Source organism: Alligator sinensis, unplaced genomic scaffold (genome assembly GCF_000455745.1).
Source record: "Alligator sinensis unplaced genomic scaffold, ASM45574v1 scaffold1035_1, whole genome shotgun sequence".
NCBI lineage: Eukaryota > Metazoa > Chordata > Crocodylia > Alligatoridae > Alligator > Alligator sinensis.
The window spans coordinates 947,116-956,073 of record NW_005842555.1 but is presented as its reverse complement, the minus strand read 5'-3'; positions in this window follow the sequence as shown (position 1 = coordinate 956,073).

Below are 8,958 nucleotides of genomic sequence, written 5' to 3'. Positions count from 1 at the left end.
TCTTGTCCGCAGGTTCCTGCTGCGCATGTCGGGATTCACATGCACCGGATGCCCACGTAGCACGAGCAGACGAACTCCTGAGGGCTCTGCCCGGGGTCACTCTGCCACCCTGACCTCAGAGTCCGTGGGCTCAGATGTGGTAGCTGAACCAGGACACAGGTTTGCATTTTGCTGTGATGAAACCGAGCGGGCCTGTCATGGAGACTTGCAGCTGAGCAGATGGAGCTGGTCAGAGGGGAGGACAGACAGCAGCAGGCCCAGGACCTGGCAGCAGCTTGCTGCAGCGATCAAGGTAAGAGAGGCAATTTTTTGCTGTGCACCTTTGCAGGGGAGGCAGCTGGGGCGTGTTTTGGGTGAGAGTTTGAGGTTCCAGCAAGCCAACCCAGACAGCCTGTCCCGGAGGTTTGCTTGTGGCTGGGTTTCGTGTCTATTGGGACATTGTCGTGACACCCTGTTTCTGTGATCTCCGGGGGTCTGTGGTGTCCTGTCGTGTCGTGTCGTGGGTGGGGAAGGGACCCCACGAAGGTTGACCAGGGATTGACTTGGGTATTGCTAGAATTGAGACTCAGTAAGAGCTGACGGGGGCTTGAGCCCAACTTTCCATTTGCTCTGAGGCCTGGCCCCGCCGGTCACCCCAGGCACTGCTGAGTGTGGCACCTGGCAGAAGGATTGTAGGCCATCAGGTTTAGCAATGTGACTACACGTGACAGCGTCCTGAATCCTGGAGCTTGCCGCTCCGCTGCCAAGGGATGCTTGCAAAGGGCTGATCCTGCCGTGAGAGCCACGTGCAATCCCAGGCGCAGCAGTGGGGCCGCAGGCAGATGACCAGGGGCGCAGCTTGGCGGTTAACCAAATTGATTTGGATGCCTGCTGCCCTGAACTCTCCGCGATCCTTTAATCTGCAGGTTTAACCCTGTGAGGTTGCAGGGATTGCCTCCCTCCATCTTTTCCCTAAACACTCAGCATCAGCCAGGCTCCTATGAGTCCTCGCCCACCAACTTGCTCTTTTCTGCCTGTCCGGGGGCTTGTATCCTAGATCTGGTGCACCCTGCCCGGGTGCTCACAAGCTGCTGCGTCTCACCCATTGTTTGCAGACTTGGCGTGTTGTGAAGTCGAAGCATTAAATGAAAATGGTTGCGGGGCTGGGGCACACGACTAGTGAGGAGAGGCTGAGGGAACTGGGCTTATCGAGCCTGGAGAAGAGAAGACCGAGGTGGGATTTGATGGCTCCCTGCAGGGGGGTTGCAAAGAGGATGGAGCTGGGCTGGTCTCGGTGGGGGCAGATGGCAGGACAAGGAGCAATGGGCTCCAGCTGCAGCAAGGGAAGTTGAGGTTGGATATTAGGAAAAACTTTCTCATGAGGAAGGTGGTGAAGCACTGGACCAGGCTCCCCAGAGAGGTGGTGCAGTCTCCATCCTTGGAGGTTTTGAAGACCCGGGTAGACAAAGCCCTGGCTGGGATGATGCAGTTGGGGCTGGTCCTGCGTGGAGCAGGGGGTGGACTAGATGAGGTCTCTCCCAACCATCACAGTCTGTGATTAGCAGAGATGAGACCAGGAAGCTGCCAGTTTAGCTTCCCCTCTGTAAATCTCTGGCTCTTGCTGCCTCCAGATACCAGCCACGCGGCCAGGACCCGGCCCGCAGGAGAAGCCCTCGCGGGAGTTGGGTTGTGCGGTTTCTCAGCACGTGCAGTAGACTAGACGCATCGTTCTGTGTTTCTTACAGTAATGGCTGAGAACTAACGACGCAGGTTGAACTGGGCAGGTATTTTATCGCATGCCTCAGCTATCAATAGGCAGGCTGACACTTTACCTTTCTCAGAAATCGCTGTAATAAATATAAAAAAGGCCATAAATTCAGAGCTTCTCATCTTCTGCACTAGTGGCATTCAGGTTCTTCCCAGATACTAGTTACAAATGTGCAAAATAAATGGATTATTTTACTTTGGTTGGGGCTGAGCCACAACGTGAACAAAAAAAAGTGTGGGTTACCCTGAAATGAACATATTTGTGGTTTTTTGGTGGGGATTTTTCCCCTCCCGCTGTTTTGCTATTTCACTTCCAGTTAAGTCAAAACACGTTGTTCAGCTCAACATTCATGGCTCGTTTTGATTTTGAGTTCATTTTTTTTAAAATTTAGCTCAATTCTGCAATTTAAGACCTGGTTTTGAAACAAAGATGAAACGATTTGTTCTGAAAATGTAAAAAAAAAAAAAAAAAAAAAAAAAGGGCTGATTTTTCCCAACTTCCCTTCTTTTTAGTTTTAACTATTCACTGAATTGGACTCAAATGTATAAATAGTGTCATTCCCACAAAAAGCACATTTTGCAACAAATCCGCTATTTGCCAATAAATAAAAAACCCAAATAAACCCAGCCCTAGTCACAATCCTGGTTGTCTGGAGTTTAAAATTTCATCCTTTTAAAATACTGGACAAGGAGCAACTCTCTTTTGTTTTGTTTTCAACTATGTTATAGTTTTTACACACACACACACACACGATTTTTATAGTATATATACTATATATATAGATTCTAAATTTCTGACCTTATAAAAAGGTGCCGCCACATAGCTCCTATATTAGGACACCGTTGCAATGAGACTAACTAGCTATGGGGACACCATTTCAAGCAGAGGTTTTCCAAAACTTTGTCTCTAGCAATGAAGGATTTGATGGGACAAAGGCACCTGTAATATTTTAGAAGCTCATTTTGCCCCCGGTTTGGGGAACTATTCCTATTCAAGACACTATCCGCGCACAAGCTCCACTGAAGGAAGCTGGATGTAAGTGCATGCTGAGTTTGGTTTATGCTTTCACCTTGAATCAGGGTTTTCTGCTCTGGTTGCGCACAAACCCTGCACTTCCACGTGTGAAATCAAACCTGCAGAGAAAGCATGGGAAGGAATTGGTTGAAATATTCAAATAAAATTCTGCTCTAACTATCAGCCTCCCCAGAGCAAACAGCACCCTTTAAAACATATTTTTTCTGCATGAAAATACAACTCTTCTTGTCATCGTATCTCAATGCTTGTTCTTCTAATGTGACCTACTCAGAGGTGTTTGTCCAAGTAGCTAGAGACGGCCAGGAATCAGCTTTGATGCTTACCAAAGGAGCTGTTAGCGTGTAACACATCAATAAGCTACCGTTTAAAGCTGCCAAACTACTGTATCATTAAGAACACCAGAAGGCAGTGCCTCCCAGAGAGTGTTTTAGAGTCGAGGATGCCAATAACGCACAAATTGAGAGGCACCATATGCCCTGAGGTAGAGAAGTACTGAAAGGAGCCAAGCAGTAGTCTAGGCCACTTTAAAAATGTTTCCTAAAATGAAGACTATTCAATAGATTTGTAAATGAAATCCCGTGTGTGCAAAAACAGGCATTAGTTGGTTGTAAATATTCCCTGTAAGTCTGTGAACTCAACACTGCAGCACCGTGCTGGGACATGGGAACCAGACCTTGGGCCTAAATGCTTAGGTTTTGCTGCCCAAGGGCAGAAGAGCCTGGGGCCAGACCTGAAGGGAAAGTACGTGTCCAAGATATATTGTGAGCCCGTCACAGGCAGAATCCAACCCCTGGAACATGCAATCCTGATCTAGATCCTAAACCGAAGCAGTTTGGGTTGAGAGTTCAGACTAAATTGTACCCCCTGCGCGTACCCTTGCAGTTCAGGTTCAGGCACAACTCTGGAGAAATCAATCCAGAGAATAAATGCTAAGAGTGAATAAAGTCTCTGGCAGTTAAGCCCTGAATAGGTTATCATCAATAGCACCAGGAAGGACAATTGCTTACTGTAAAGATGATTTATTAACCCGATGTTGCATCGCCTCAGTTATGTCAAGGAGCTTGGACTTGTGTTTTATAGATGATTCTTCTTCCTTGGAAGTCCTTGTGTTAGCCCAATCTTCCTGGCTGTTGCCTGCTTACATCCTGTAATAGGAGACGGGAGGTGTAAATTAGCTGATGTGGGTGTGCGAGAGATCCCCCAGAAACATGGACGTTATCCAGTGCCCTAAGCACAGCTCATTTCAAACCCTAGCAAGTCCTTTGCTACTGACCATGTAGGGAGCGATTTGTCTTTGATTATGAGTTTCCTCTTAATAAGCTGCCGTCTTCAGTGCTGTGTTCTGGGAACGTGACGCTGCAGGTCCCTTGCTGGGAACAGAGCGTGGCTCGAGCGTGCGGTGGAGACGGCCTTGTGCTGCGTTCTCCCTGTGCTCCCCGGTCGTGCTGCTACGAGCTTCAGAAGTTAGTAATTTTAAGTCCCTCAATTTTGATGGGATCCTCAGCAGTTTCTGCAAAAAAAGGCCTTTGCAGGGGCTCATGTTGGCTCCCCAAAAAATCTCTTGCTGCTCTTAGAAATTTTAGCCTTAGACTTTGACTAGACTACACCATCATACAGTTAGAAATGTGGTTGAGTCCCTTGTGCCCTTTTCCGACTGGCTTGTGCTTTCAGTGGGATACTTGAGAGCTGGAAGAGGCCCCCATCACTCAGCTACTTCCTAATGCACACGCAGTGAGAAAACTCCTGGTGTTGCATTAACGGATGCTCTGAGAACTCCAAATACATTCCTGGGAAGAAAGGAAATAATTATCTTTCAATTACAACATGTTCATGATCCTGTGCCCGCTGCACCGGGAGTATTACTGGGAACATTACGCAATCCAGGCACATGCTTTCCATTGACTTGCGCCTGATAATTGTCCAAAAGAAAATTAATTGGTGCTGGAGTTGTTTCTCAGAAGGGAAAGACAGGAAGCCAGTGATTGATGGCACAGGAGGGAGAGAGAGAGAGAGAAAGGTGCGGAGAACACCAGATCTGTGCAGACTCGGGAGAACTAAATTCATATCCAAGTGTCTGCAGGGCATCAAAGCAAGATTTGTGTATGTTCAGAGCTGAACACCGTGTAAATAAGCAAGAAACAATGAAGCTCAGGGATGTAAGAGGGAGATCAGTGGCATTTAGCAGCTCATGTCCAGGCTACCTACCATTAGGCCTTGTTCTAACCGTGTACGTGAGGGGCAAGTGACAGATCAGATCGGATTTTCAGGAAGCAAGAAGATAACGCCAGGGAATGAAGGGTGCTCCAACAGAAGGCACCAGGCTGGGAGTCAGGATCCCAGATCACCAGACTATGATCAAGCCACCTTTGCTGAATTGATCTAAATAGATTGAGCTCGTTAAGGCCACTGCTGAGAGGCAGGGCCTCTGGACCTCAGAACATTCTTGTCGCTCTCATCTAAACCCTTTTCAGTTAAGTCCGTCCCCCTTTTTGAAGAGCGAGCATCGGAACGGGACACGTGAGCCTAGCAGCGATTCCCCCTAATGCTGCACTCGGCAGTCATGTCACCTTCTTTCTTCCACAAGGACGGCTGCTCCTTGGAGAGGGATTCCTCAATTAAGTCTACCCGTTCTTCCCTAGCAGAGATGCTAACCTCCGCAGATCCCTCTCGATGCTGCTCCTTTTCCCTCCATCTGCTAATCGGTGCACTTGGAAAGAGGATCCAGAGCTGTGTATTTAATTAAATGAAGGGCGCTCACCCGGAGGAGCGAGCACTGTTGCATGTCATGATTTTGGCAACGCTGCTGGGATCTGCCACAGTAGGCTGTGCCCTTTCAGAGCCTTCTGCTCATGTCTGGTTACAGTAGGTTAAATGAATCACTAAACTCTGCTTTTTTTCCCTTCTGGAGGCAGGTTTCTGCCTGGGCTACGCCTTATTGGGATGGGACAAGGATTCAGAAGTGCTCGTGTCACTCTCAGGTGCATGCCAGATAGGTAGAGTGGGAATTCGTCTTAAATCCTTTGACATGTAGCCCCTGTCAGCTGCATATCAAATCAGGAATGAAAGCAGACGCTGACAAGCGGCTGTAGATTTCACACGGCGATGCAGTGAGATTTGCAGGGCTGAACTGGCAGCTCAAAGCTGGCTTCAGCTGTCACTCCGAGTGATTTCAAGTCAAAGCATTCATGCTGCAGTCAGGCATCGGACGTTCGGTGCTTGAAAAGACATCTTCATTTGTGGACAGATCGGCTCTGTTATGAGCAGCCACATTCAGAAAGCCAGCCGTCCCCTTTAGATCCCAGGGTAATGTACGTTGGTAGACGGAACTGATGCAGATTACACCGGCGATGCCAGGCCCAGTGTTTAAATGGCTAGGAATGTAGCACTTGCCTGTATAGGTCACTTTGGGATATGTTTGTTGTTATACTCAAGTTGTCCCATTACATATGTTACAGCCCAGTTTGCAAGAGAAGGGGTACCTTGCTTAAGGATCTAGGCTGCAATCCTAGCTGCACTGAAGCCAGTATCAAAATGCGAATAGACTACGATGGGGCCTGGATTTCTTTTCAAGTTTCCTGTGTATAATAGGGGCAGAGGATACAAGTTTTCTACTGCACAGCTGGGAATTTTTGAGCAGCAAGCTACAATCATGCATTTAAACAGACATTCCTCTTCCTCTTTGTCTTATTTTTGGATTTTTTTTTTTCCACCTGGCTGCTATATTACTGATGGACCGGTTAGGTGTGTAAATGGCCTTAGGATCCTCTTGGGTGAAACGCATCATGTGAAGTGGTTGAGTGCGTGCTCTAACATTAGGTCACTGCAACCTAACCAATTAAAGGATCAGTTTTAAAGCTTCCTGTAACTTCAGGGTTCCTGTCATTAGGTACTTTTCCATGCTGGGGCTGAGTTTGTAAGCCAGTTGGGAAGCACCTGGCTTGGAAAACCGTGGGAGACAAAGAAATACAAACCACCTTTTTCCATCTACCCAAGGCAAAAACCAGCATTCATTTGATTTCTGTTCCACTGGTTTAAAACACAAGTCAGGTCTGCACCCAACCACAAAGAGCAGTAGATAGGAAACTGCCTCTTCTGACAAGTCATTCAGCCATGGCATATTGTGTTTGTCTTAATGGTTCATTTGTGACTGCTGCCTTGACACACTGACACCGTCTGTCAGGTTCTCAGGGCAGCTGCACACTTCAGTATCCCACTCAACACCTGCCTCATCCGAAACAGCGTGCAGCCAGCTCCTATTTCAAATGTGAACACTTTACTGTGTGTGATGGATGCAATATCTATTGTAGCGTGGGCCAACCTTTTTGGCAGGCGTGACAAATTAGCCCTGCACCCTTTCCAAGGGTAACTCCAATCCCTTTCCCCTGCCCAGTCTGGTGTTTTGTGTCCCCTGCCCGCTCTGTTTCTTGCTTCCAGCCCTATCTGCTGCTGTGCTACCTGTCCTCTCGCTGACCTGCCGCGTATCACGCACACAGGCTGCCCAAGCCACTTGTGGAGCAGGCTGCTCACCCCTGATCTATTCTACAGGACGATTAGATGAATGTGGCCAAATCTCTTCTGCTTGATCACTATATAATGGAAAAATGAAAAATGTTAATGGCTATTCATAAAAGATCAATATTTTATTTCTAAATCATCTACGTGTAATGAGTATGCAACTAAAATTCGGTACAGATCAGACAGTATTAAAGGACCTTATAGTCGATTCCACCCTTGGAACCCTTCCACCCACGTGCAGTATTACATTACACTGGCGAGGAAAACATTGCTGTTTTGAACCATTAAAAGAAACAAAAATCTTGCTAAGGATGCAAACAGCTGCATTCATATGCATACATTTAAAGTTTAATAGTACAGTTTTGCTTTGGTGTTACTTAACTCATGCCGTATTCTCAGACTTCATACTGGGAAGCATGTGGAGGAAGTATATCGGGCTAATAGCTTGAGCTCTACTCAAGTCAAATGTTAATTCCTCAGACTGATCTTACTGAAATGATTAGCAGCATTTGGCTTTGCGAAGGATATCTAAAGCTCTTTCTTTCTTAAGGAATCAGAGCTCTTAGCAGAAGTGGTACCTTTTATTAGGCCAACTAGATATTTGCAAAATAATTCTTTATTTGCAAGCTTTTTGCCACACTTGCTCTTCTTTGGGCATAGGAGAATGCAAAGATTATAAAATTTCTCCTAGGCGGAAATGAAAATTCGTATTTCACAGGAGAGATGAAGGTATTGCAGGATCTCCTGGTTGGAAAAGTTCATTTTGTGCAAATAAAAATTAGAGCGGTCTATTTACCTCGAAGCTGTCTGACGGCAAGCAAATTTCTTAAGAATTCATCTCATGTGCTGATGCTTTTTAATTGATACCCAGCAATGACTTTTGTTAGTTTGGCAGGTCCTGAAATATGGGGAGGGGGTGAGGTGAGTGTACTTTCCTGCTTTAAAGAAAGAGCTATTTAAAAAAGAAAAACAAACCACCCTAATGTGCAAACAGTCAATGAGTACCACATATCCTGCTAAGTTTGGAGAACTAGTTTTAAAATGGATGCTTGAATGTCCAGAACAGGCCTGGGTATTAATTTAAACATTTTTAAACAACAACAACAACAAAAGTAAAAGCCTTGTGTGAGCAACGGTAGAATTATTCAATTACAGGAGTGAATGGGTCTCCTTAAATCCAGAAAATAAGTGTCACTTCTTTAACGCAGGTTTTAAAGAACTGTGCATGAGCACCAAGGAAAGGCAAGTGAGAGACAGAGACTAGGACTAGTCGCTGTAACCAAAAAGTTGTCAGGCACAGCGATATGACAGTGAAGGCTGCCAGGGTGAAAGTGAGTCCCCCTAACCAAATCTAAGTATCTGTAACATATATGCAACACTTAGAAGGATTCACTGAATTTCAATGTGGTGTTTAAATGACAGACTATTAACAGTAGTGTATCTGACTGCAATTTGGGCTGCTGTCCCTCAGTCCCCGAGACTCTGTCTTTTATAGTACTCTACTGGACTAGCACAAATCAACAAGCCCCAATCCATCTAATGTCGTAACACAGAATTTAAGAGGTACGGGGTCATGGTCTCCATACTACAAATGCACTGTGCTACAGTGGAAAAGAAAAAAAGGACTTGCAACCACTGCTAATTTGAATTGTTTGTCACAG